Genomic DNA, 27485 nt, shown 5'->3' on the forward strand with positions numbered 1-27485 from the left:
CTATCCCCCAGAAAGAATTCCATGCTTCTCATTAGAACACATTGCCGAGAAAATTATACTCCACTATTACTGCTGCTGCTACTACTACTACTACTATTATTATTATATTATTATTTGGAATTTCATTACTACTACTACTACTACTACTACTATCATTATTATTATCATATTATTTGGAATTTCGTTAACAAAATAAATTTTTGTGGAAATTTATTTTTCTCTTACAAGTAGCTACAAAATATCTTCACTTTTGCGTCTGGCCTGAAAAGCCTCAACTATTCACTGTCCGGCCGCACATGGAGTCCAGACCTCTGGCCCAGACGAGCCACCCCGTCTCCTAGCCCTGCCGGCCAGGCCCTGCTCCTCATGGCCCTGCTCCAGAGGCGAAAGCACGGCACCAGTTCAGTTCCCCGCACCCCGAGGACACCATTCGAGCCAGCAAGCGGGGAGAGGGGGGCTGGCTTCATTCTTGGAACTTGAAGCCACTGTCCTAGGAGAAGCGAATGGCAGAACACACGCCTCCTCCCCCATGTAGGCCACCTGGGAGTGACATTCCACTCTCACGCCCCATCTCATCTCCCTTACGAAAGGCCAACCTGTGAAGACATGACATTATTGAAAGGCAGTGGACTAAATAAAAAGATGAAACAACGCCCAGACCTGTGCCCCATGGACAGCTTCGCCAAGAGAGCCGAACATTTAGATGGCAGCGCTGCTCATCACACTTTTGACTTTACTCCTGAAGTAACATCAGTGACAGTGTCAACCGCTCCCAGAGGCTTCTGGGAAGCACAGAAACGCATGCGGCCTGCAGGCTTGGTGTCAGGCCAGCGCAATCGCGGGTCTGCCGACTTCTGGAAGAAAGCAGAGGCCCAGAGAATAGCAGGTGTCAGCAAGAATTAAGATCACAAAGAGCCAAGCAAGTCACAGCTGTGTGAACGTGTGCCTCAGGCCACACGAGAAGGACATACTGTGGCACTATCCAATGAAACCGAAGGTGCTCATGGCACAGACGCATCTGCACCTGATGCCCACGGCATTCGAGACAGCCGGACACTGGACAAAGCCACAAGCCTGTCGATGGTGAAATGGACGACATAACATAGAGTCTCCACGGCAAAGGAAACAAACTTCACCCACGCAGAACACCCATTCCCCAAAAATGGCAAGGAAAAGAAGCACGTTGCGAGAGTACACGTGCAATATAATACCATGAAATGTTTTCCAACAGGCAACGTTAGACGACCTTGTTTATGTCTACGGATGTACATGCTGCTGAGAAAAATGGGAAACTCCAAAAGGAGACGCAAACGCCTGACCTAGGAGGCGTTACTGTGGCTGAGCGGACCGTGTCGCACTACGTGAAAACGTTACGTGGGGAAGGAACAGCCTAGGCATGAATGCCACGCTATCAGGGGACAACCTTGAGGCCCGTACGGTTCGGAACCAGCACCTGCCAGGTCTCCCGCGAGCCCAGTCACCAGAGATGGCAGCCGGGAACACAATCTTTTACTGGATCACTGTTTTAGAGAAACGGAAACAGACGACAGTCAGCTCCGGCTCTATAAAAATGCTTCGATCCTGATTCTTACTTAGGGGGCAAAAGGCTTCTGGGAAATCTGGGGAGTTGAAAGGGAAAGGCGAACTTTGGCCAGGCAGCTGCAACACACCGGCAGCAAAGAGAGGCGCTCACAGTGTCCACGGCCCCGGTGCCCTGGAGACGCAGGGGAGCAGGAGCGGGGCCTGGCCAGGGGTCCCCCGACACCTCCAACACAGCCTTACTCTAGCTCTGCCCCCTCGGACTAAGGAGCTCAGATGCAAGGCAGGAAATGGGCGACCTCGGGAGAATGATCACAAACCAAACAGGACACTGTATAGCAGGAGGCGCTCACACTTCACGGAGGGACGTGGGAAGAGCGGGTGAGGCCACCGCGCTGGGCCGGGCTCGGAGGCCGGGGGCGCCAGAAGCCGCGGCAGAGGCTGGGAAGGCGACCTTCAGTCGGGAGTGAGGTCAGCCTTCCACATCTGTCTCAGTCCCAGAAGACAATGGAATCACAAGCCAGGCCGATTTCCCCAGGAAACAAGGATCAGGCCACATGAACTGCATTTCAGTAACATAAACAGGGGACAGGACATGTTCTCTCCGAGCCCCGCAGGCTGACACGGCGCGCGAAGCAGGGCTCTGCTTCTGGAGGTCCTGGGGGTCTGCCTGGAGACTCCATCACTCACACCCATTCTGTGGTCTGTCCCGCGCCTCACCCCCTTAGCACACTGGCTCCGCCACCCCAACTGGGGTGCATGATATGAATGAGCACAGCCCCGGCAGGTGGAAAGTATCCGCTGGTGTGAGGATACCCGCTCCGACCACCCCAACAGATGGCGCGGCGGAGCAATTAAGTAAAGTGACTGCTGACTGACGGGGACAGAGACCGGCCTGCTGAGGACCCGGGCAGCTGCTGCTTCATTGATCTCTGCTCTGGCTCCCCGCTGCACGCACCGTGAGAGGTCCGCGGGGCCCCTATGGGGCGCCCACACCAGCCCCCCTGGACCACAGGAGTCTTCAGGCCAGGGGAGCCGGGGACAGGCTGACACGTGTACCCACAGCTCCTCGTGTATCTGAGAACTGGAGTTCCACATTGCTATTTACCTCGAGGACCACGCGAACCCCTTCGGGGGCCAGGACACGACAGCTGAGAAGAAGTGTGGAGTTCGGCACCCCAGACACAGCAGGGCCAGTTTATACGCCAGGCATCAGAAGCGTTTGCTTGCGGAAAGACAGCTTCGCCAAAAACGCACACAGAAGACTGGATTCCACTGCACCAGAGGACAAGAGTCCACAAATGGGGGCCAAATCTGACAGGTGGGCCGGCCGTGGAGCAGAGGCCTGAGAGCCAGCCAGGGGCGGAGCGGGGACCAGAGATGAGGACCCATCAGGAGATGCGGACGCACGGTCTCGGGCCTTCTTTTCCCACTGAACAGCACCCCCAAATGACACCCACGTACCTCGGAAGAGTGAAAGACGGTGAGGTGAGGCCATGGCACTGAACAGAAACACTGCAAAGGCCAAGCCAGCGGGGGCCAGAAAGAAAAGGTGGCATTTCAGAGGAGTGACTTCTGACGGGGCAGAGCATCCAGACAGCCAGGAAGAGCAGGTCACTGGGCCAGACAGAGCAGTGGGGCTGAGGCCGGAAGTGGGTGGGGAGGGGCAAAGGCAGGGCAGGGTCCCTGCCACTGAGGGACAGCGACAAGGGCCAGACGCTCAGCACGAGGCAAGGCCGGCTCTTGGCTGAGGCGGCCTGGAACTTCCCTGGCTTCTGAGGGCCATTAAAGGCTGTTTATTTTCAGCATTTGGGGATGTGAGCATTTCTCCCCGAGGAAGGGCCTCAGACCATTTGGTTTTACTTTCTTTGTCTGTTCTCCATCCAAAGAAAAGAAGTTTCAAAATCCCAGCTAATAAAACAAGACGGAGAGCAAGAGAACGGGTTCCCTGGGCCACCACAACTGAGGGGACGAGGCTGACCTCCCGCCCACATCGCCGCCCGGACAGTCAGACCCGGGCCCTGGTCCTCATCCCTGTCCCACCAGTGACACAGCGGCCTGCGGAAGTGTCCCTCCCACAGGACACATCGCCAGCCTGCAGCCAGACAGGCTGTGGTCGCTGGAAAACCCCCAGTGCCGAGTCCTAAGCCAGATTCTGCATTTAATGGAGCCGTTTGTTTAGTTTGAAGGGTGAAGAGTAGGCAAGGGAGACAAAGATAAATCTAAGACAATAAAAATAGAGATATTCTGTTTCTCTGACCAGAAGCTATCTGCTTTGAAGCTAATATGCACAGTACTCACTACTTCTCAAAAAAGCAAACATACCATTATTTACTATTCCTCGAGAAACGCAGGAAGCTGCACCAGCCCTCAGGAGAGAAGGCAGCTCTGCAGGTTCTGCGAGGTCAGACCACGCGGCCCAGGAACCCGGGGGGCGGTTTCTGTCCGTCCAGCGACTGAAGACGGGGGCGCTGTGCACAATGAGGATGAGTGCGTGGCAGGAGAAAGGGCGCCACCCGGGCCTTGTCACCTGCCCGCACCGTGGTCCTCGGTAAGTCACTTCTCCCCTGAGGTTCCAGATGCATAATTCTGTGAAGCCCGGTCTTTACGACACTTTGTACTTCAGCGATCTTCCCAAGGATGGATTACGATTACATACAAATATATGTGATGTAACGAATTAATTTTCCAGAGGAAACTAAGAACCCTGCGTGGAAGTCTCAACAAAATCCACGAATGACTCGCTAGTAAAACTGTGAACAAGGAGCTATAATCCTATTCCAAACACAAAAACAAATATTTGGTAATGGCAGAAAGTAATTTTAACTAAAAATTCCACTGCATTTCCCTGGCTTGGATTTCTCAAAACAGATAAGAAGAAATGTAATGTGTATCTCAGTGTAACGTACAGGAAGGTCGAGGTACGAACGGTAATATCGGCAGTGGTAGCGGGGGTGGCAGTCACAAGAATCTCTCACATCTGCACAGCGCTTTCAACACAAAGCGCCTTTACAGACAGTACGGCTGGCTTGGTCACACCCGTCTGTGAAAATCGTTCCTGCTTTCACACTTACAATTTCCCAAGGCAACTGAGACGTCTCAGAAACTGAACCCCAGGAATAAAAGACAAGACTATCAGCCCGTTTAGGATGGGGACCCAGCACCCCTTGCCTCTGATGAATCTCCAGCACCCGGTCCAGCACCCGCCACCTGCACCTGCTCCGCGAACCTGGAAGGAAGGACGTGTGCTCCTCGGCTCTTTGCTTTACAGCAAAGAAGTCGGCCACAGGCTCTGGCAGGGAAGCATTTCCTTCGACAGGTAAACAGTCACATCCTGAAGCAAGTGACAGGTCGTCAGCGGGGCACAGGCGCTCCAGGCAGAGAGGTCCGGCAGGCAGGGCTGGGCTGGCTGGAGCGGATGGGCCAGGTGGAGAGGTCGAGAACTAAGAACGGACAGGACACAATTCCTCTGTATGAAATGCATTTAAAAGGTATCTTACTGGAATACAAATTGTTCCGATATGTAGCATCACATCCTATGAAACGAATCAATGAAACCATGAGGCCGCTCTCATTCGCCCGAGATTGGCTGTGTAGATGCCACTGGCCCGTGGTTTCCCTTCAGCACTTAGTTACACAACAGGAAGAAAATTCTAATTTGCACATATAAATAGAAACAGATGGTCACAGACACACTGTTTCAAAACAGCCCAAGATATTCTTTCTTCAAGCTAATTCCAAAGCTTTGAAATAGTGAGAAATTTACTTCAACTCTAACCACTAACCACTAACACCATCCAGTATCTTCCTGCAGCCCTCTCGAATATGTTAGACAGGCACGCAAAACTTATGACTGCTGAGCCCATGTGGCGTGATGTGTTCCACATGAATTTCTTTTTGTGCAACTGACTGCTGCTTTGCCTGACATTTAACTGAAGGCACGTGCACACACACGTGCACAGCGCCAACTTTTAACAACATCTTGGTGCCCACATGGACATGCCAGGTTTTTTCTGTCTTGGTCACCAAGAACCATGCTTAGCACTCAGTAGGCTCTCCAAAATAACCATTAAATAAATTAATTGCGCTGCCAGGATAACTTTCTTTTCAGGGGACCCCAGAACAGCTCCTCTCCTGCCACCTCTGTGACCGTGTCTGAACCTGCGAACGTGTCGCGATGAGGAAGCTGCAGGCCTGCACTGGTCATTCGATGAGCTCAGGTCTACACGTGTCACTTCATCAAACTGGGGGACTGAGAACGACCTGCCTTTGGCGCAACGTCCCTGGAGCAACTCAGTGTCTAACAGTCCTCATGAGACACTCATGCACCCTCAATGCGCCGCGACACACACAAACACACACACACACACACGCATCTGACACACACACGACGCAATTTGCACCCCCCACAGTTCATTCTTATCAAGAACTCTACATGTTTTTGGGGGGGACGTCACTACACTGTTGGAGATAAACATAGTGTAAATCTTGGCTTTTGAAACTTTCAAAAAGTTGTCGGAAATACTAACGATAAAACCAATATAGAGATTATGCAATATAGAGATTAGGCCCCCGCATCGGCCCTGCGCCTAATTCCCTTCCTGACCCTGGGCAAGTCCCTTCGCCTCCGTAAACTGGGAAGGGTGATCCACCTAGAACCACCCACAGCCGCGAACACGCAAACCAGCACATCATTCCACACTCACAAGGTGATGTAAGGTCATCTCTAAAACTCCACAGAAAATTTTAAAGCAAATTGCAAGCTATGGATCTTTCCATTTTCTTCTGTAAGAATGAATTACCCAGGTCCCGGCTCATGGTATAAGTACAGACGTATAGACTGAAGAAGTTATACAATGGCCAGTAAAGAAATGAGAAGGCGCTGAACGTGACTAGCAGTCAGGGAAGTGTGCACTAGCACTGCAAAGAGATTCGACCGCACACTCGATGGCTGGAATGGCTGATGATGCCAAGTGTTGCGGAAGGAACCGGAACTCTCACATTCTGCCAGGGGAAATGAAAACCAGGACGACCACGTCAGAAAACGGAACGGCAGCTCCTTATCAAGTTAAACGCAGACTCGGCAAATGGCCCAGCAATCTCACATCCAGGTACTTACCTAAGATGAAAAATAAAGCAGAGGTCGACACAAAGACTATCAGCTTTATGCATAATACCCCCAAACTGGAAAGAATCCAAATGCCGTCGACTGGTGACCTGATAACTATAACTGCAGTGTGTCTGTTCGACACGGTATTACTGAGGAATGAGAACGAGGGGTCTCAGGGTGCAGGCAGCCCCAATGGGTGGCTCTCATTGGCTCTCAACGGCACTCTGCTAAGTTAAAAGCAGCCAGACTCAAAAGGCCACATGCCATGTGATCCCATGCGTCTGAAGTTCTGACAGAGGCAAAATCATAGAGACAGAAGGCAGAGCAGTGACTGCCAGGGGCCAAGAGTGGGGGCGCTGACCTCACAGGGGCTCAAAGGAACTTTCTGAGGTGATGGGACTCCCACGTGATGATTGTCGTGAGGGTTACATGACGGGTACATCTGACGACACTCACTAAACTGCATGCTTAAAACTGGCGAATTGTACTACTGTAGGTAGACTATCCCACCTAGGCTGAGTTTGAAAACTAAAAACAATAACGAAAAAATAACCTTTTTCTTGACTTTCCATCCCACTTATTCCTCTCGTATGGCTGTTCTCGGTCCCTTGGTGACTTATACATTTCTGACGCCTCTAGCTACCTGGCCTCTGGGTTCCCTCGTGATGCTTCGTCTTCCTCAGGACACCATGAAACAGGTTTGCATCAGGACAGACTGAGGCCGAGGCGAGCCAGGGTCCTCTCGAGGGCTGCAGAGAAACACTAAGTCAAGACGGCTGGCACAGGCCCACTGGCAGGACCCAGGCGCTGTAGGCACGGATTCAGTCTGAACTCTTCAGGAACTTTCCAGAGGCCGTTAACATAAACTTCTCTAGATTCACTGGTTCCTCAATTACGTAGGCTGTAAGGCAGCTCCAACATCGCGGCCTCAGCACGGTCTGCCCTAGCTGGCCCCGCTGCCCGCCCTCGACAGCACCTGTCAGCGTCTCCGCCCTGTGTATTAACAGCTGTCCTGACACTGAGGACGACTCTCCTTCCAGCGGTTCCGGAGGGAACGTGCTCTGCAGGTGACGCCCCTCCCCCAACTGCTACGAGTCTGCACGCCCCCGGGATCCCGTCTGGCTCATTACGAAAAAACTGATGAAGGACACTGGATGAACTACACAGGAGAATTCTTGAAAAAAAATGTTAGGACAGGAAACATGAGAGCTGCTGGCACACACTTCCTGTCCTGAAGAGTCTCGGTTTACCTCGGGCCCGTCCCTGGTCCCGCTAAATCACATTCAAGCTTCCTTCCTGCCAGGTCCCTGGCCGGACCAGCAGCCGTTAACATCTTTCATCTCCAGTGACCGTCCTCTTCCCTCATTCCTGCAGGCATTCCATTTTCCACACCGACTTCCTCCCAAGCACGCTATTCTCCAGCACGAAACTGAGGGGACATGTTTTCTTATCAGGATTCGACTAGGTTAGTTGTCTCCCGCTCTTCCCTTCACCTCCTCCCAAGGGTCCCCGAGTCCCAGCTAGGATGGAGGGAATGCAGAGACGCACATGTTCTCTGATTGGTCACTAAACATGCAAAGCCCTCAGTGGACGCTGGGGATCAGCGGTTCCGCTCCGAGCTTCTCAACTGCTCCTGTGTGTCCAGGCCAGTGCGGCAAGCCACCCTCGGCCAAGCCACCAGCTTTCGGCACACCCAGGAGCCAAATGGAGCACGGACGGGTGGACGTCAAGCGTCCGTCCTCGCCCTCGGCCTGGTTCTCAGAGCCTTGGCTCCTTTCTCCAGGAGAGACGTGGTGGAAGACCGGAGGCCACCCCCACTCACAGAGCAGAACTTCCTTAATCCCACGGTTAAAGTTCGCCACAGTCTGTCCCCTTTCCCTTGGACCTCGGTCCTCAGGACCCCGGCATCAGGCCTCCCCGCGCCGTTCCCATCAGACGCTTTCCCTGAGGAAACCCCGGTGCACTGTGCGGGCCGCGCCTTTGCGTGGGACGCCTGTCCTGCTTCCCCCACTTCCCCAAGCAAACGCTTTACGCCTCCAAGATCCGCACAAATGCCACTCCCTCGATGTCACCTCCCCCTCCGCTCTGTGCTCCCCATGGCCTCTGGTCCCGCTCTTTAAGGGAACCGGCTGTCACCTACTCGACGCGTGAGAACCTGACATTCCTACGCTCTCTTCACAGACCCTGAGCAGGACGGACCAGCCCCACACGAAAACCTAGAACCCTGGCAGTCTGTCTTCAGGGCCGCCCCTGTGTGCCCGGGCCCCTCGGGCGTCCCCTGCAGTGCCCCCAGTGAGAACCTGTCTTCCTCTGGAGGGGCAGATCATCCAAATCAACTCGGCCACCGTGGGAATGCTGCCAAGGAGGGTGACGGCCTGCGTGCGAGGACACACGTGTGTCACTGGGTCCAGCGCTTACGGAGGCTGCAAGCTCACGGCCCATGGCTCCAGCCTCACACAGGCTGTCAACTTTCCGTCCGCCATACCTGTGCTCGCGCTGCCCTCCCTGTCTGCTAAGGCCCAGTACGCACCTGACTACGTGACGAGTCCACCTGTCATTTCTTCCCAGGCATTATCCATACGATCTCAGCACGGTCCTGCTGACAGGGCAACCCTGGAGGCTCCGAGGGGACTGCCTGTGGCAGACACAGCCTATGACATCCCCTCAGGTCACTCCCCACCTGAGCACAAGGCAAGTCCAAACGTGGGGTCCAAGTTTATCAGTACAAAGCCCCTCTGACACCACGATCACCACAGAAACGAAAATCACAACATGAGGAAAGCTCTCCACCCTTTGTGGACAGGAGGGCAGGCAGAGAGAGGAGAAGGGGCAGGGAGGCTAAGCCACACTCTGCTGCACAGGCCAAGTTCACGCTAAGTTCACTGCGCATTCGAGGTCCTCTCAGGGCAGAATTTTGGGATGAAGCCTCACAGCAGAACAAGGCATTAAACCCCATCAGTTGTAAAGAGGGAAGAAACCTGGGCTGTGCGGACACCCAGGGCCAGCTTGGCTCCACCACTAACCAGCTGGGTGGCCTTGGCCAAGTGACAAACCCTCAGCCCCTGCCTGGGCCAGGCCATCTCCACAGGAAGCTAAAATGAAGCCTCCTTTAGACCTAAAATGCTAGGAGTCTAAGATTCTATGTACAGAAGTCAAAGGACAATACTACTTAACATGGACTTCATGCTCTGGATTGGGGGACGGGGAGAAGTCTGGGTGACAGATGAACGCAAAGGCCAGCCTCACTCACCGTCACAATGAGCTCACGGCAGAGCCGACGAGAGCGGCAATGACCATCCCGTTACGAATGTGAAGAGACTAAATACCACGATCAAGGGCAAGTCCTCTGACCGTAAGAACTCGTGATTTCATTGAAATGTACATCCTACATGTGGGATGGTACAGAAAAATGTGCCTTCTGGTCGCTGTCCCACTGGTGACTGGCTGAGGTAGGTGGTACTATCCTTGTTTTATAAGTGAAGAAACTGAGACTCAAAGAGTTAACTCTCATCGGGTCACCCGGCAAGGTGACAGGAATCAACTAGAGTCACCCCCTGGATTGTGGCCCCAAAGCCCACGGTCTTCCCTGTATATTCTAACATTTCCCTCGTACTTGGAAAACAAAGCGTTCCACGTAACTTGTCTATCCAGGGAAAAGATGACACAGAAATACAAGAGTTTAAAAAAAAATCTTGTTGTAAATCTCGAAAAACAAATTTTCTGTTTTCCCGTTTTCTTAACCGGAGAACGTCGAGCGTAACTGCGCCTTAACGCTCGACTATGGGCCGCACCGAAGCGTGCCTCTCCTGGGAACTCCCCGCACGGTGGCGAGGGATGCAGGACCGCCGGCCACCGCATGAGAGGCCCCGTCCTCCGGGCCTTTCTTCTCCCTGCTGTCCGCTGTTCCTCCTCCCAGTCGGCTTCCTCATCTACCGTCTGGCCTGGGCGGGGGACCTGGGCGGGGTAAAGATTGGGGAGTGGGGCGCCCAGAAAGCAGGAGGCTTTTCTGTGACTTCCGGTCCATGGATGTGTTCCAGATGGTGGAGGCTGCTAAAAGTCTGACCTCGAGATAAGTGGAGCATAATTATGCCTACGAAAGGAGGGGCACATCATAAAGAGGTTATGGGGGAGGGGTGGAGTGAGGAACAGGGCCAAAGGGTGACAGTTTCCTGGATCGGCCAAGTTTAACACCAGATTTTAAACCGAAGAGACATGAAGTGTACAGTAAGGAAGAGACAGACTATATGACGATAGGAATTGTCAGCTGGTGCCAAAAAATGACAGTAACACGTGCCATTCACAGCAGACGCGCTCCTCTGTGCCTGGCACGGGCCTATGGGATCTCCGAACGCGTAATTAGTAATGGCTTAGTGTCATTCCCAAATTTCAGAATGAGAAAGTTGGGGACCTGACTGAGCTTTGAAGGCCGAAGATGAGAGCTCGTAAGCAGCAGCACCAGCGCGATCTGAACCCTGCACACAGACGCCAATGCCGCCCAAGTTCCTTCCACCCCATCGTGCTGCCTCGAAACCTGCTCAGAAAAGCGGCCAGCAAATGCACAGAAACACTCGAAAAGCTAAACGGTAGACAGAAAGAAGCACATGAAATAATAAAGTCCGCGAGGCAAACAAAACAAAACCGAGCCTGCCCCCATGGGGCGTGGAACGCCATTCCAGCAGAGACAGGCGATGGGCCGATGAGCGCGTGGCAGAGATCGCCGGACAGTGGAGGCTGCGGGAAAAGCGAGCAGGACAACGCACGCTCCACGGGGCAGGGCTTCCGCTGGTGTCGACAGCATCCAGCAGGTGCTCAATAAATGCTTTTTTGACCGACGGACACGCAGAAAGTGCAGAGTGGTGCTAGTTTAGATAGGGGAGTCAGGGGGATACGAGCTGGTGTTTGAGCAGCATGTGCAGAAAGACTTAGAAACTACGTGAGCCATAAAAAGATGTGTGACTAGTCTTTTTGGGTTTGTTTGTACAGAAGGCCCCACACCTAGCACAGTGGACAGCCAAGGAGGCCCTGCAGGCTGGCTCACCACCCCAGCCTAGGCGTCTCCAGAGCTCGGAGCAGCGGCAGCCAGAGCAGTTTCAGTCTCCGCATCCTTTCTGGTCATCAAAGGATCCAGGAAAAAAGGCCTCCCCAGCCAAGGCATCACCAGTCTTTCTCAGACCGAAGCTCCTGCACGGGAGGATTCCAGCTCTTTGTATTCAAAATCAAGCATAGTTCCTGGGACCTCTATTAATAACATCCTTATCACCACCTTGTATGTAACTGAACCCCAAACCACGAGCTGCAAACTGCAGGAGGCACCTAATATGTATGATTGCACTGGACCCTCCTGACGATCCTGCAGAGCAGGAGACAGAAAGTAAATTGCCCAAGGCCGCGCTCCCAAAAAGAGGCAAAAGTTCACATCAAACCCGGGGCCTGTATGGTGCGTGCTTTTGCGTTCTACATAGCATAAGCGTTCACTGGATGCTGCTAAATGCACACGAACTCAAGTCCCATCATGCCACCACATAAAACAAGCACTCATTCCTACAGAACGGCTAAATGACCACGTCTGGGCCATTCTTTTCGTGGTGCCCTACAAAGGACCGACTCGAACTGTTTTTCCTTCATGTCACATTCCGATCGTACTGTACATAAACACACATTCGATTCATGCCCTGCTCTTTCTATACACATGAAGGGGTGGCTGGGCAAGTCAGTAAGCATAGTCCACAATCCGGGCACAGTTAGTAAGCATCGTCCACACTGTGGCACCGCCCAGGAGCTCCCGTTAGTGACTGTCCTCTCACCAAGCAAATGTCAGAGCCACTGAGGCAGAAGAGCCTCAGTTTAGTGTGCTGTCAAGTCTCTCCCATGAGTGCTAACCGTGTCAGGTACTCTGAGTCTGGAGCTGTAAGGGGGATCTCATAAAGGGTCCTGTTCCACAGGCACCATGAGACCCCAGAACTCTGCTGGAGAATTTTACAGGCCCACTCTGCACTTGGTAGTCCAAAATCAGCATTTTCACTTAATCCTACTCTTAACGGCTTGTTAAGGAACTCTATATTTCAAGGCCTGAATATATTAAAATTCTTTTAATGACTTTATAGAAAATTTTCCACTAATTCCCAAAAGGAGACTTCATACACATACTTCATAAAAACTAACACACATGTACCACCTCTCATTTGGGGAAACAAAATTTGCTGTCTATTTTTACCACACTATTTCTTAATTACTTATATCTGCTCCTGACAGCTCCACTGTGAGGCCTGGAAGGCCCGTATTTACAGAATTCTCAGCGGCTAGCACAGTATACAATCAAACAGCTTGATGAGTCAGTGAGCAAGTGAATAAATGAATGAATACACACCAGAGTGATCTAGTTATATATTCATTCTTCCTCAAATTAGTCTAGATAAAAACAAGCTTCAGCTTCTCTAACCTCATTCCTCAACCCCCACCTCCCTGCAAAATACAGTATATCTTTGACTTTTTACCAAACTAGACCTTGAAAGTATTTTAATTAAATTCGTGTGCATGACATACAATAAGCAGATGCTTTTAAACGAAACATCATTTTAACAGTTCCTTCTCTGATTAAGTCACATTTTCCATCTGGGTTCCATACCATTCGTGATTACAATCTATGAACAAACATGTGCATTATAAAACAATTTTTCAAGGCAAGACACGCCTGTTCCTAGGGACTGAAGTGCAAGCCTCTGCTAATCCATATACCTTCTCATCGCTGATGCCTAAAGCCGTCTGTCGGGGAAGGTCAAAATAAAGAAAGCACATGAGGCTGCTTATGCAACTTTTTTGGGCAAAAAAAATTATTTTTATGTTACTTGGCTTGAGTTATATCCACGCAGGAGCTTATCTTCACCAAGGTCTCACACCTAATGGTCTGAATACTCACCTGACAGTCATCGCACCATCCAAAGCTGCTTCCCTAAGAGCATGTGCTCCGGAGAGGGCAATTTTCATTCATCAAAGAGGTGGGAAAAGAAGGGAAAGTTGGAGCAGAACAGGAAACAGAAAAGCGTGATAAAATGGCGACTGGCTGTGGGTTCTCCCCCTGAATCCATCCTGGTCTTATGCCGAGCCACAGGCCTTTGGATCACCTGCTGGCAGTGGTCTAGCCGCCAGCTGTTCTCCCCAAAGGCTTCAGAAAGGAGGCTCGGAGAGAGCTGAAACCACACTCTGCTCCAACACAGGATGCTCATTCCAGGCCGGGCCGAAGGCAGTGCAGGCACCCCCCACCCCCCCAGGCTGGGCACGGCTGCTCCCGTACTGCGACTGTTCACTGTCTGTAGCATCCAATTTCCTGAGGGTGGATCCTCCCAGAAGAGAAGGCTCGCAGAAGCAGATAGTCAGAGGTTACTGTAAAACCTTACTGTACTTACTCAACAAACACTGACCCAGCACCACCGAGGCTCTGGCGCTGGGATGGGCGCCAGGAGAGCAACCAATGGTCTCAGCAAGAGACTGGCCCTGCACTGCCCATGGTCCAGGCCACATTAGATACTGTCTGTAAACCACCAGAGCATGCCCCCACAGATCGCAGTCCAAGCAGAACGTCTACCCCTACGGTCTGGCCAAAACACAGTGGTTCATTCCACCTCTAGCCTTACTTCCAAGACAAGAAACACATGCATACTGAACCCCTGTGAAATACACACTGTACTGTCATCAACTTTTTTTTGCATGATGAAACTAAGGCTAAAAAATGTTAACCAACTTGCCCAGAAATACAGAGCTGCCACACGGTGGAATCAGGCTTGAAATTCACACGCATCTGTCAGTAACAGTTCTTTGTCTAACACGCTCCCCTAAACGTTAAACTTATTAGGACCCTAACACACGCAGCCAGGGACTCCTCTACCTGCCAGGCCCTTAGCCCTCTTTTTTGCCTCTCGAATTCATCCTTTGAGGCCCAGATCAAAATGTCATTCCATCTCTTCTCTCTTCCCTTGATCTGGCCTCGTGTCTGGCAGAAAGTGGGTGCTTAGTAAATGCTGGCTACACTGAAAATACACATGTTCACAGCAGGGAAATTATGGTGCTTTTATTTTGCTGAGGCATGAGCATTTCCTTAAATCAATTTCGTTTTCACGTAGGCATGTATATGCTCAACCCCAGCGATGGGTGTGAGAAACACACCCATGCCGCAGCTCCGCACGTGCAGCGGCCCGGACAGCTCTCCCTGGAAACTGCTGGCAAATAAAGAATTAATGTGTTACAAGCCTAACGGTTCGACCAAAATTCTGCAACACCATCGCTTAATAGCGGTAAAATATCTTCCTGGACACGTGCTGAAGGAAGAACGAAGACTGTCATCCTAACAGAGAAACATGTGCGCTGATAATATCTAGTTTGGGAGCGCAGTTCTGTGCTTGCTGACATTCAGAGAGATCTGTGAGGATGAACTGTGACAATCTTGTCTACGTGCCACTGGGAAATTGTCTAGTTTTCCAGCCCGACTTAATTCCTTTCCATAAAGCTCCCCAAAGTAGTAATACAAGGAAAAGTACTCAAGTTGGAAATGGAAGACCTGGATTCAAATCCTGCCCTGCTTCTCACCAGACATGTGGCCTTGGAAAAGTTACTTACACCTCTCTATCTGTATCCTCTCTCTTAAAAATGAAGATGCTGCCTGCTTAAAAGTTTTTGTATCGGTTAGATGGGCTGGAATGGCTGGCATATACATGGAGCTCGGTTAATGGCAGGTGAAATGGAATTTACTTCTCTTACCTTCCTAGAAGCTGGACCTCAATGTCCTCAATTGTATAATGAGGGAAAGGTACCTACACCTTTGGGTCGTTAGGAGAATCAAGAGGTCCTGTTAGTCTAGTGTCTGGCACATAATAAAGGCCACAAGAGACCTGTTGTTATTCTCTCCCACACATGAACATGGCTTCACTCTACCCAAAATACAATGAAATACCAAAAAAGTTAACAAGAGTTATACTTAAACAAATCAGACCCCACCGGAGTGACTATTTAAGTGGGGTAACCGCTGTCATAACTCTGAATGCATCGCATAATTATGAAGCACAGAACAGCTAAGACTCAAATCCCAACACGATGACAAGAAATCTGTGCTTACCCTACACTTAAAGCTTCCACACCAAGGGGTCGTCAACACATTAAAAATGTAACGTAATTCACCGTGTTAACAAGCTAAAAAAGGAAAACCATATGGTCGTTTCAATTGATGCAGAAAAGCACCTGACAAAATTAAACGCCCATTCACGACAGAAACTCTCGGCAAACTAGAAACAGGAGAGAATCTGATAAAGGGCTCATACGAAACCAGCAGCTGATGTCAGACTTCACAGTGAAAGACGAGTGCATGTCCCCTTAAGACTGGGAACCAGGCGAGGACGTCCACTCTCCCCACGGCTACTGAGCGCTGCGCCAGATGGCCTGGCGAATGCGATAAAGCGAGAGTGACAATAAATGAAAGGCAAACGGATTGGAGAGGAGGAGGTAGAACTAGTTATTCAGAGACGACGTGATCTCCTATGCAGAAAACGCTAAGGAATCTACCAAAAAACTACTAGAACCACCAGTAAGTTAGTTCGAAACGGGAGGGAACGTTTTGTGGTGACGAAGGTGTTTTATACCATGATTGTGGTGGTCGATTACATGACTGTACATTTGTCAGAGTTCATCGAACTGTATTCTTCAAATTGGTTCACTTTCTTATTGTAAACTACACCACAATGAAGCCAACCAAAACAGGAAGCAAGCACCTGACCGCCGCTCGCTCACGGGCTGCAGTCCTGCTGTGCCGCGTGCCACCTCCCCACGCAGACACAGCACTGTGCTTGGACCTGAAGCACTCCAAGCCCTGCGCGCGGGGTGGGGAGTTTCTGATCTGTAAATCGGAAAGGGCCTGGAGAAAGACGCCGTCAGTAACACAGCGATGAAAAAGCTTCCACATGAGGTCGGATCAGGTGGCCAGGATCCCGGAGTCTGCAGAGAGCTCGACAACGTGAGTGTGGCAGCAGCCCCACAAAGCTGGGCACATGGGGCACCTACCCACAAAAACCTCGATGTCAGAACTGAAGGTGTCAGATTTCAAGGGGTTCCCTTCGGCTAGCCCTCTAATGTTCCAGATACAAACACTGAGGCTCCAGGAAGGGGAAGTGACTTGCCCAGGAGAATACAGAAGTTTCTGACAAAGACCAAGAGATGAGCTTTTAAAAACAGAACAAATACAAAGCAGCACCATGTAATCTGAATTTGTAGTGTATGTGCACAATTCATCAACTAATCCGTGTGAAAGGTCGTTAAGCAGCCTATCACTGGGTGGCAGTTCTGGCAAGTGCTGGATCCTGGATGCAAACGCAGCGTTGGAGGCCGTGGCTCGTCACCAGCACGCGGAAGCACCTCCCACTTGAGGAAGAGGGAAAAAAACCACAGGAAGCACACGCCGGACGAGTGCGCTGCACGCCAGCCCGCCGGGCCACACCCCTGCAACCACGAGGCAGGTGCAGAGTGCCGCTCGCCTCTGCCTTCTTCACCTTACCATCCGCTTTCACGCAGGCGGAACCGTAAGGCGACCTTCAAACTCCACCTGCACGTGGAGAGGCCGCATTGGTTTTTCTCAAAATGAGCACTCCCAGAACCAAGGCAGGGGACTGAGCACGTGCTGTGGGCAGCATGTTTTACTAGAAGGTCGGACTCATCCCTGTCCTTCCTGGTGGCTCGGAGCCCAGCCTTCCGATCAGACAGATGCTCCCTCAGTTCCAGAACGGAAGCAGAATCACCCTGATCTTCCCGAAGACATCAAGCATGTTCTTATCTAAAATTTGCAGCGTAACTGGGAAAGGTCTCGACCCAGCCCCCAGACTTGAGGCACTGTTAAAGCGTCTATTTTTACTTTTGAGAAGCAAAAGTCAGCAAGCAATACTCACAAAGTATGCGCAAAACAGGGGCTTCCTCCCTTCTCTTTTCCAACCTTCCACACACGCAAGCCAGAAACTTGGGTTTTTCCCGGGCTCCCACCTCTTCCTCAGCCCACACAGCAAAGAAGTCACTGAGATGTGTCCCTCCTGCCTACTTCTCCAAACTAGTCCTTCTGCCCCATCCCCCGCTCCTGCCAGGCTCAGACCTCACCCTCTGGCGTCGGGCATCGGCGAGCTGGCACCAGCCTAGCCTCTCCCCGGTCCGTCTGCTTGTCTCCCCCACTCCCAGCCTCACAGGGCTCTTCCTGAATCAGATCTGGCCCTGTCCCTGTCCTGTTCACTCAAAATCCACCCCCCCCCTCCGTCCCCAATGCAGAGATGAAGTCTAAGCTCTTCAGCTTAAGGCAGAACTTTAAAAAATAAACTAGAAGACAAAGCACTTTCAGAAGAAAATAAACAGCCTTTCCTTACAGGAAAGGAGTAAGGGGGGAAAAAAGCAAGAAAAACAAGAACGTTAACTGTGCTAGAAATAAATTATAGCTCCAAATACTAAAGGCAGAGCATTCAAGAAAAAGTAAAAGGCATTGTGTGTGTGTTTCTCACACACACACACACAGCTACCTATACATACACAAGCACAATAATGGGGTAATAAATTGCTTTTTATTTATTTTTTTAATTCCATCCATCTTTAAATTTCCCTTTACGTCTCCAGTGGAAAGTCTTCCTATTTTTATAGATACTGAATTAACATATTTTTAATACAGATAATTATAAAAGTAAATTAAATTCATGCTCTTTATATCAGTATCAAGACCTTTAATTGTATTAATCTTCGCATCAGAAAAGGTATCAAAATATCCCTCGGAAGGCGGTCATCTGGCGCTCTGCACAGCACGAGGTTAAAGGGCAGAAAAATAACACAGGCAGAGTCCGAGACGCTCAGCATCTTCATTCGATTCCTTGAGGACTGGGATCGACTTCGTATATCCCATCTTTATTTCATGGCACTTGATTAAGCTTCAGCCTATGAAAATTTCTAAATCTTCATCCTGTCTAACTTTTAAAAAGAAACTCAGGCCCACTGAGACCCTCCTATGACCAGGGAGCTGGGGCCCCGGAGCGGTCAGGGTGCAGCGGTCAGCCCCGCCGCCCCGAGCCTGCCAGCAGTTGACAATCTTTAGCACAGGGCTCTCAACGTGGCACTGGGGACATCGGGGCCGTCCTGCGCACTGAGGGGTGTTGGCGGCATCCCTGGCCTCCAGCTGCTGGAGGCCAGCAACACCCCTCCCCGCAGTCTGTGACACTCAAACACGTCTCTGGACCGCACCGACAGCCCCCTAGGAGGCGAGAGTGCTCGGGCTGAGCAGCTCTGTTCTAGGCCGATCCCTCCGTCCCTGCCACTCAAGGGACAGCACCACGGGCCTCGCCCTTCAAAAAGGTTCTCGGGTGCCACCACCACGGCCACCCTCAGGCTGAGTCTCCGACAGAACAGCCTAGCTTTTAAATGTCCCCGTCACCCTGGCCTGCAGCCCCCCGACCCCGCGCCCCCCAGCACCGGCGCCCACACCAGTGCCGCGCCTGGCGGCCCTCTCCACAGCTCAGGCCCCCTCTCCACTTTGCTATTTTATTCCCTCCTGTACCAAGCTTTCCAATCAGCCTCTGCCAAAGGCCTCGGGCTACAAAAGAGAGGCGGGTGTGACGATTTAGCACATCCGGCCTCTGTTAGGAGGAGGAGGACAAGGCCTACAACAAACACTGACACGGCATTGAGCCAGGATGAACTGAGACCGTCCGAGGCGAGGGCCAACGGGCCGCGGCGCGTGCACGCAGCGAGGCCGCCTCTGCCGCCTCCCGTGGGAGCACTCGGAGCGACGCTGTCCGGGGCGCCTGGCACGCACTGCATCGCGCCACCCTGGGACCCATGAAGACGGGCCATCTGCCTGCTTCAAAGGCTCATCCAACTCAGTCAGGTTCAAAGCTCCAGGTCCCGACTCTCATTTGATTAGTTCCATCGTTAGTCACTCCGTAGCCGCACACAGACGCCCGCCTCCAGCAGAAGATGGAAAATTCCAGTGGGCATACATCAGGTCAAGGCGGTGAAGCACCGCATATGGAGGAATTCGGCTCATGGGGAGACAGATTCGAGGCAGGGTGGGGGGCTGGGGCTTTTCTGGGCGGCGGGGGAAACAGAAGAGCAGAGCCTCCTCCCGCCCGTACCCCTCGCCACTACGAGTAAGCGCCCTTCGCCCCAGTCTCAAGTTCCTCTCTCAACGCTTCCTCAAACAGGATGCGTCCCATCAGTGAGTCATGAAAAACAGGGTATTTCTAGAAATCCACTGGAAGGAAGGTGTGGGAGAAATTTTCTACAGAGAGAACAAAAAGACGACATGCAAAGCTAATAAAGCACGGGCAAGGCCGGATGTGGGCCCCGGCAGGGCCCTCTGACACCTGACCAGCCCGTGATGTCACTCCTTCCCCTGCTCAACTGGACCCGTGAAACAATCCATCTTCCTGCATCTCGTCACACCCGCCGATCTAGTCACACCCTGGGCTTCCTTACGGATCAGGGCCCGGCTTCTGGACGGTGCCTGCTTCACGGCCGGTGAGTCCTGCTGTCCCCCGTCCCCTACGCTTCCTAATGTCCCCCGCAGGAAGCAGTCTCTGCAGGGACACTCAGCACGCCACCCTGAGTCGGTCTACTCTGTGCACCATCTTCCCTCCCTCCACTAGACTGTAGGAGCGGCGCCAGCTGCCATGACCCTCCCACGCCACAGGCTCCGGACTCAATGTTTTCTCTTAATTCTCACACCAACTGAGGACCTAGACAGTATTATCGGTTTTCCCGTTCTGTGGGTTTAGGAAGCTCGAGTTCAGAAACCTGGGAGGCAACACGGAAAGTGTCATGATGAAAAGCGTGGTCTCAGGTCAGAGGCTGGGGCGGAAAACTCTAGCTTCACTGCTCGCTGAGACACTCTGGGAAAGTTACTGAATCTGAGCCCACGTTTCCCCTTCCAACGCGGGGGCAACGGCAGTGCGGACCCACAGGGCTGTCACAGGATTAAACACACTTAACTTTCGTCGGGCACTTAGTGCCTGACACAGAGCAAGCGTTCCTCACGTCAGTATTCGTTAAATAAAAATAAAGAAGTGACCCTACTTGCCCGTGCCATACAGATATTAATCAGTGAAATCGGTATTTGAATCCAGGTCCAACTGTCTTAGCTAAGGAATCACATAAGCTCCTCCCGGGAACAGACCACCCTCATCCAACTCTGCATTCTCGAAAAGCACACTGGTCCTGGGTACCACACAAATTTCAGAAGTGTTACTAAAAGAGTGGACTGTAAAAGAATTCATAAAAACTTGTTTCTGAAAAGAGATTTATCGACACTAAAGAACAACAAAAGAAAAAAGCACAAAAAGCATGAAAGCGTCTCTTCAAGATAACCCCATAATCTGGATTTCCATCCTGAGTATGTTTATTTTGCAGGCCTTAACTAGTAAATAAATTCCCACAGGATTATACTACAAACTGGAAAGCAGGGGCGAACGGGCAGGTGCTAACCATGGCTTCTCAATTCCTTCACTATCTGACAGACTCTTCAAAGTCCCAACATAATACCAGCCTTCATTAGAATGAAGGAATTATAACGATCAGAGAGACAAGATGGCTATCGCAAAGCAGCCCTGGGGGGTTAACCTCCCAGCCCTCCTGGACAGTAATTAGATGACTCAGTCCAAAGCCTCTTCTCTGAATCTCTCTATTGTGAACTATTTTGGTCCCACTGAGTAAAAAAAATATAAGGAACACAGATTGACGCGTTCCAACCCTAACAAGTAGGAACTGGAAATACACAGGTGAGCCTCGGAGCCCCGCTGGATGGATGCATAGAGACTGCAGCTGGGCCCACGTCAAAACCCGGAGTCCCCTCCTCCAGAGGACAAGGCAAGGGCAAACCCGCCACACAAGGTCACCAGTGCGCTTCCTGAAGGACTGAGCCATCCAAATATCTTCCTACGTTTTTAAGGATCTTCACTCACTAATGCAGCTTTGCAAACACGAGCCTCTGAGAATCCAGTCTCTTCCCTACAGAAGCAGCCAGAGCAACAAGGATTCTACCAGCCAGGAACACCAGGGCTGCGCTCTCGGCCACACCTGCTGGCCAGTCATCCATTCAGCAGACACACACCGTGTGTGTACTGTGTGTCAGGCACAATTCTGGGGGCTGAGGATGCTTCGCTGCATAAAAGAGTCAAAAACCCCCACCCCTGTGAAGCTTACGGTCCATGGTGGGGTGGGGGGGAGACAGAAAAAGTCGTAACGAGTAAATCACGGGCAAGGTGAGGCGGCCACACGTGCTGCGGGGAAGAGACGGGCAGCAGGGAGCTGGGTTAAATGGCGATCAGTGATGTTTCCTCTTGACAGGTGACGTTTCAAAGAGGTCAAGGCGTGAGCCACGCGGACTGCCTGGGAGAGGAGACGGCTGTGGACAGAGGAACGGCCGGGCTAAGGTTCTGAATCAGAAGCGCCTGATGTGCCTGACGGTGGTGCCACGGAGGCCGCGTGGCCGGACGGAGCAGGCGGGGGGCACGGGGCCCCCCATCAAAGGGCATCCCCTCCACAAAGGTGAGGGCGGCCTCGGTGGGCCACCAGCAGCATTAACTCCGTCAGTGAAGAGAATGCAGGGCATTGATGGCGTCAGCGAGGTCTCAGCGCTCCGGAAGGGCACAGTCTGATGAAGAGAGCCGCTACCTGGGCCAGTGCCCGTGCTGACGGCTAGCCCTGGGAGGCAGCGCGGGGCTCCGAGAAGCCAGGAGTGTCACACAGCCTCCGGCACGGGCTGCTCCAGCTGAACTTTACAGGAGAGGCAGAGACAAGATGAAGAGCAAGGGACTCCCCCAGCACAGGAATGACATTCAGTGAAAGGACGGTGACATGCTGAGTGTGGCCAGTGGGAGAGCGAGAGATGGACTGGACAGGCGGGCAGGGCCGGCTCACCGAGGGCTTGGGCCCAGCGCCTGGTCATCAGCTAAAAGGGGAGCCACGGATGGGGTCTGACGCCAAAGTTAAAGGCCAGATCTCTGTTTGAGGACGGTCACCCTCGCTGCGGCCAGCACAGAGGCTGTCGGGTGATTCAGCTGACAAATGACAGCGACAGGAACTGCGGCTGTAGGAATGGAGACGGAGGGGTCAGAGCACTAGGGATTCGAGGACTAGTTAACCAACCGGGGGCAAGCCGACGTCACCTCCCAAAGGCAGTACTGGGTCCAGAGCGGGGCAGCTTAGGCAGGGCTGGGCACAGCCTCCTCAACTCTCCCCTGCAGCAAGAAAGGGCAAGGCTACTGGAGGACAGACTAAAACCAACCCTCCCCTGCCCCCGACGGTGGCAACTGAGATGTCAGAATGTGGGAAGTCTGCAAAGGGAACACGCAGCGCGAGGCAGAAAGGTCCGGTCAGCAGGGCCAGCATGGGATACAGGGGCTGGGCCCTGGGGACACCCGAGCTCCAGGCAGATGGCAGGCCCGCTGCTTCAGAGGTGTCTACAAGCCAGAGCAAGGCCCTCGGACAGGCAAGAGGCGGCAGGGGTGGGCAGGGGGCAAGCGGACAGAAGTCAGGCCAGCAACCAGGTGTCTGAAGCGGGGTACGAGGCAGAGGCTCGGCCTCCAGGAGGAGGCAGCTTTGTGACACAAACAACCATTTACTCATTCACTAAGCAGGCCCAGTTCTTGACTGAAACCCAAGTGTGTATAAAGCCCAGGCTATTTCTACCACACTAGATTCCCATTAAAACTGGGGCTCAAAATTAGATGTGACTTCATATAACTCCGGAGTAGGTCCCCTGGACCAAGGAGCTCAATTAGGGAGAAGCAGACAGACAGCCTGAAAAGCCAGGCAGGGGTCAAAGAGAAACACGCCTGCTCCCTGGAGGCGCAGTCCTGGCCAGAGGGATGGGAGGGGCAGACCCACACCAGAAAACCCCGACAGGGGACCATCTCTCCTGCTGGCGGGAAGAGGAAATGCTCTCGCCCAAGCTGGCAGAAGAAAAAGGAAGGAAGCGGACAGGGAAAGTGACCAGCACATAACCACAGACCAACCCGAGGCCGGGCAGCGGGCCCTCTCTTGAAATGGGCAAGTTCTCGTGCTGTCAGGAGGCAGGACAATGCCCTGTCCCCTACCACGTGCAACGAGCCGAGGGCCTCGCTCACGCAGCACGACGGCCTCGCCCCACAAGACCCGGGCCCCGTCCCGTGCCTGGGCTTGGCGACCGGGACGGGTTGCTGCTGCTTCACCGCAAAAACCGCACAGGGCCTGCCTGAGCTGACTGGAGGAGGTCTCCCAGAGGTTAGAAAGTGCAGACACTTCCTGAGAACTCCCCTCAAGGGGGGAAAAGTCCTCTGTTCTCCCCACACCTGCCCTGCCTCTGGCCGGGATGGGAGACAGGAAAAACCTCTTCAGCAAGTAGCTCGAGAGATGCGGGGACCACACGCAGCATCTCGGTTTTCGGCAGAACCCAGGCCATGTGCAGAAAGCCTGCCAGGCCCCCCCGACCCCCCCGCCCTCAGGCTGGGTCTACCCAGGGAAAGCTCCTGGCAATCTGGCTGTAGGATCGCCCTCTGGGGAATGAGTTGTGGGCCAGGTTTCTCTTGCTGGTTCCGGAGACCTCACAGGCCTTGGGCTCAGCTCGCGGTTTCTCTGAGACCTCTGCACAGTGGCAGGCTCATCCATGCCATGTCCCCATCACTGGCCTGCTTCATCCCCTACGAGACTGGGCAGGCAAGCCTGTTCACTCCCACAGGCTGTAATGAGTGACTTGGCATTGCCATAGCAACTGCCTATCTTACTGCATTTATCAAACCATACTGTAATTGTTTGTTTACGCATCTGTTTACGCTGTGAAACTGTGAACTCTCAGAAATCCAGGACTCTATTCACATTCATACACACCCCAGTGCCTGAACAGGACCTTGGATGAATGATGGAGACTAGCAAACAAACACGAAACTCTCCTGCAGAAATCCAGGGCTCTTCTCAGCCAATGCCTTCCTCAGAGCAAGGCTAGGCCCCCGCCTCCCTCCACACAGGCTCTTTTCTGTCCCAGCCCACGCTGACAGAGCCCAGCATGCCCTGCCCCAGTCACCATAAAGGTGAAGGCAGTGGGCACAGCCCTCCAGGGCCCTGCGCTGTCTTAGCTTTCTCCAAGCAGCCCGTGTCCCCCACCCCCAAGATTCAGGTCCTTTGTCCTAGGCCTAAAATATACTCTCTTATCTCACACTCTCATTTATTCGTCATTTACTCAACAAATACTCCTGAGTGCTCTTGGTGCATGAGGCCTTGTCCCAGGCTACGTAACACCTGCTGTGCTCCAGGTCCAACAAAGATGCAGGCTCCTGCGGGAACCACGCCAGCCACACTGGTCCCACCCTCCTCTGCAGACATGAGCTGGGCCACGTCCAACGTCCCCAGAACACCTGCCAAGCGCAGCATGGAGGCACCCCGAGGCTGAGTGGAGTTCCCCCCAGCACACGCTGCCTACCCTGTAAGCCAGCTCCACTGAGGGAAGCCTTCTTCCGCGTCTGAACCAGCCTGGATTCTTTGTCCCTGAATCTGAGATGTGATGACTCAGGAGGAAGAGGACTCAATTTTTTTTAACGCCTTCAGCGCCTGGTCTTCCTAGCTGGTCTCCCATCCAAGGACTAACGAGGCCCGACCCTGCTTAGTTTCCAAGATCGGACAAGATCGGCACGTTGAGGGTGGCATGGCCGTAGAACACGATTTTGAAAAGGTAAAGATAACTATCCTCCCAAAGTGCTCCCCTCCTTGTCTGGCGCCCCCAAATCTGGACTCAAACTCCCCTCTCGGCCGAGCCGGCTCGCTGTCCTGACTGCCCACTTCCCACCTGCCCTCCATCAAGGCACCCCCGCATCAGGAGATGGCAGGAGATGACGGGCGAGGCTGCCAGCAGGGAGCCGGGCATGCTCACTCCAGGAGACGGGACTCTCCCACCTCTGGGCCCTCGGAGCTCTGGGACGTGTCCCAGAGATGCAGCAGGAAACAGGACTCTACTGACGCACTTCACTACTGTGACAATAAAAGCAAAATCTCAGTTATGCAGCACTATGTAGGAAGAGTATCATTCAGGCTGTCTTTGTCAACTAAGCAGCATAAATTTACATATATTAGGTATCAATAGAAGTAATTTGCATTTGGGTGAGCCAGCTCACATACACATTCTGTCGTCCCTCGGGATTCTGAGAAATTCCATTTTTCACCAGTCTAGGTGATGGCCAGATGGACAGAGACCTCTGACACTTCGGGAGGAAGGGCACCGCTGACTTTCTGCAGCTTAACAAAAGTACCCTATCGGCCCCCGAACAGGCTCAGTGCTCCTCGGCCACCCTGATCGCCCCGCCCCAAAGAAAGAGATCTAAACTCAAATATCAAAACACGGCGACCAAAAGGAACGAGAAAACTGGAAGAATGTGGAGGGAGTACGGCGACAGACTCGGAGCCTGGGCGCCACTGAGCTGCCACCTAAATTCCCTCTCTCTCCTCAAGGTTAACCAAGTGCGTGGGCAGGAGGTAAAAAAGGAAATGCGCGCCGTCACTAGAATATTCACCATGACACGTGACAGAAACACATTTTTAACACTGAAGGACGATATGATTCCCTCAAAAGGGTATTGCACTGCAATGATAAATAATTCAAGATTGACTCCTCCAAGGTTACATGGCCACAGAGCACCTGCCATCACAGATGTGACATGGGTTACGCCTTACACTGAAAATCAGGAGCTCTTAGAACTTGATATTTAAAGATTCCCCCCACTACATTTAAATAATAATTGCACCTGCACTCCTAATGTCATCTGGGCTTTTCTCTCGAATCTCGCTGCTATTATCTGGTTATTATGAATAAACAGCACCTTTTCCAGGAACAGCTAATACCACTAGTATTAATAGTAATGGGTACTATTAATGCTCTTCTGACGTAATGTGTAAATATTCCTAAATTATCTGTCCTCTCCAGTCATTTCTAAAGAGAGTAACTCATAACAACGACATGTGTACCACAGTTGAAATGTCATGTAAAATGCAGAAGAAGAAGCCTCTAAACGCACAGAATCTGCATGTGCCCATGTACGCATTAAGGCTATACCCACACATTTTTTAAACTCAATAAAATGACAACTGCGCAGCTCCAGGCACTGAGAGGGTCCTGGGTAACAGAAAGTTCATTCACTGACAGGAGCTGCAAGATCCTGGTTCAAGACGCGGGGCGACCACGATCTTATTTTGCTCAGCCATCGAACCTCCGGGAGGCGGTTTCCTCAGCCAGGAAGGTGCAGGAGACCCGTCCAGCCCAGTGTTTTGAAAATAGTCTAGTGTAAATAAAAATGTGAGCTTATTACAAAGAAGAGCTCCTGCCCTCAGGAGTTTATAGTTTGGTTTCAAGAAGGAAGAACAGAAACACAGGAAGGAGGTCTACAGTGCAGACGGTGCACCTGCTTCATGAGAGATTGATCACCAATGGACATTCGAGGGCCTGAGTGTCCGGCACGGCAGGACCCAGGGCGCACAGCACCAAGTCCTTCCCTTCAGCGAATGTGTGCCTTTACAATGAAGGGCTGAAGGGTGCACCAGACATCCCAGGTCTGTCCCAATGATGGACGGACACATGAATTGATCCATCAATGGACTGACTGAAGGATCAATGGACAGACGAATAGACGGACACATGAATTGATCCATCAATGGACTGACTGAAGGATCAATGGACAGACGAATAGACGGACAGATGGTTTAACCAGAGATGAACAAAGTTGAGTCAGAGACTAACAGCTTTCAGAATTCAGAGAAGAAAGTGGTTCTGATGGTCTGGGTATGTCAGGGAAGGTTTTAATTTTTTCATTTTTCAATG

The 27485-nt window shown here is 52.2% G+C and overlaps 1 protein-coding gene and 1 long non-coding RNA gene across 5 annotated transcripts in view; one reads left to right on the plus strand and one right to left on the minus strand.

Annotated features, from left to right (window-relative positions):
- The window catches only part of ASAP2 (ArfGAP with SH3 domain, ankyrin repeat and PH domain 2), a 136629-nt gene that overhangs the window by 97676 nt on the left and 11468 nt on the right, over window positions 1-27485 (minus strand). The window lies entirely within an intron of this gene.
- LOC120622076 (uncharacterized) lies at window positions 8787-25507 on the plus strand. Its single transcript, XR_005658416.1, has 3 exons — window positions 8787-8796; window positions 16522-16531; window positions 24679-25507. It is a non-coding gene; the product is annotated as an uncharacterized LOC120622076 (long non-coding RNA).

This window comes from Pteropus medius, unplaced genomic scaffold (genome assembly GCF_902729225.1).
Source record: "Pteropus medius unplaced genomic scaffold, Ma_sr-lr_union100, whole genome shotgun sequence".
Taxonomy (NCBI): Eukaryota; Metazoa; Chordata; class Mammalia; order Chiroptera; family Pteropodidae; genus Pteropus; species Pteropus medius.